Consider the following 320-nt stretch of genomic DNA (forward strand, 5'->3'; position numbering starts at 1 on the left):
AAACAAATCACAATATCTCTATTTTTTAATATCAAGAACCTTTTGTAACCACTACATTTGTCTTCTTTCATTCAATTCAAAAAGATCACAATCCTTATTCATAACATATTAATACAAATACTTTTTGCAATCACTACATCTGACTATCTTTTCTCAATTCAAATTCAATTCTCCAAAGAAATCACAATATCTCTATTTTTTAATAACATCAAGAACCTCTTGCAACCACTACATCTGACTATCCTTCTTCGATTCAAATTCAATCAATAGATCACAATATCTCCGTCCACTTAGGTTATCGGTTACAAATACCTTTTGTA

The sequence above is a fragment of the Apis dorsata genome, unplaced genomic scaffold (assembly GCF_000469605.1).
Source record: "Apis dorsata unplaced genomic scaffold, Apis dorsata 1.3 scaffold_19, whole genome shotgun sequence".
NCBI classification, from domain to species: Eukaryota; Metazoa; Arthropoda; class Insecta; order Hymenoptera; family Apidae; genus Apis; species Apis dorsata.